The sequence below is a fragment of the Chinchilla lanigera genome, unplaced genomic scaffold (genome assembly GCF_000276665.1).
Source record: "Chinchilla lanigera isolate Chin_1 unplaced genomic scaffold, ChiLan1.0 scaffold00016, whole genome shotgun sequence".
NCBI lineage: Eukaryota > Metazoa > Chordata > Mammalia > Rodentia > Chinchillidae > Chinchilla > Chinchilla lanigera.
Window position 1 is genome coordinate 19,247,692 of NW_004955417.1, and position 1,222 is coordinate 19,248,913.

The window sequence follows — 1,222 nt, forward strand, 5'->3', positions numbered from 1 at the left end:
AAGTCAATGTTTCATTAGTTGCACATGATTTAACCCTTTACATATAAGAATGAAAAATTCCACCAAAACACTCCGAAGATTATTAATCAATTCAGCAATATAGAAGGATACAAAATCACCATACAAAAAACAGTAGCATTCCTATACATCAATAATAAACTCACAGAGCAAGAAATTAGGAAAGAAATTAGGAAAATTATCATTCACAATAATAGCAAGACAAATGAAATACATAGGAATTAGTCTAACTATAAAAGTGAAAGACCTCTATAAGGAAAACCTCAGTACTTTGAAAAAGAAAACTGAAGAAGACACACCAGAAAATGGAAAGATTTTCCCCACTGCTGGATAGGCAGAAGTAATACTGTCACAATGCCCAGACTTTCAAAACTGATAAACAGATTTAATGCCATCCCAATCGGCATAACAATAGTGTTCTTCATAGAATAACAACAAAAAGTCATGTCCTAAAATCGATATACCAGAAGATATCTAGAATAGTACATGCAGTCCTAGGCAACAAAAACAAAATGTAGATCATCATGACCCTGCAATTGTAGTTATATTCTTAAGCTATGGTGAGAAAAACAGCATGGTACTGCACAAAATCAGACATGTGGATCAGTGGAATAGAATAGAAGATGAAGGAAACAGCCTCAGGCACATTGACTTATCTGATCTTCATCAAGGGCACCAAAGCCATATGCTGGAGGAAAAATACCCTATTTAACAATTGGCGTTGTGAAAACCGGTTAAACAAATGCAGAAGTTTAAATCTAGACTCATATCTATCATCATGCACCTAAATAAAATGAAAATGAATTGAAAACATATATATTAAAAGAGAAACAATCTGCTGGAAAATAAGATAGGTTAAATTCTTAAAGCCATAGGAACAGACAAGGGCTTCTCAAACAAAACCTCAGCTGTACAAGAGATATCATCCAGAATCAAGAAGTAGGAAGATAGAGAGTACAAATGACCAATAAATGCATGAAAAATTGTTCTGTATGTCCAACCATCCACAAAATGCACATTAAAACAACACTGAGTTTTATTTACTCTTTCAGCTTCTTATACTAGGGAGACAATATGATGTTCGCACATGAGGGTCTGATTTATTTCACTTATGAGTATGGTCTCTAGTTGCATTCATTTACCTATAAAGTACAATAGATACTGAGACAGGGACACAAATTTCTCAAAAGGAAGGAACAACTGC

The 1,222-nt window shown here is 33.9% G+C and overlaps 1 protein-coding gene across 1 annotated transcript in view; it reads right to left on the bottom strand.

Moving 5' to 3' along the window:
* The window catches only part of Csmd3 (CUB and Sushi multiple domains 3), a 1,085,099-nt gene that overhangs the window by 207,000 nt on the left and 876,877 nt on the right, over window positions 1-1,222 (bottom strand). The gene's annotated exons all lie outside the window — the stretch shown is intronic.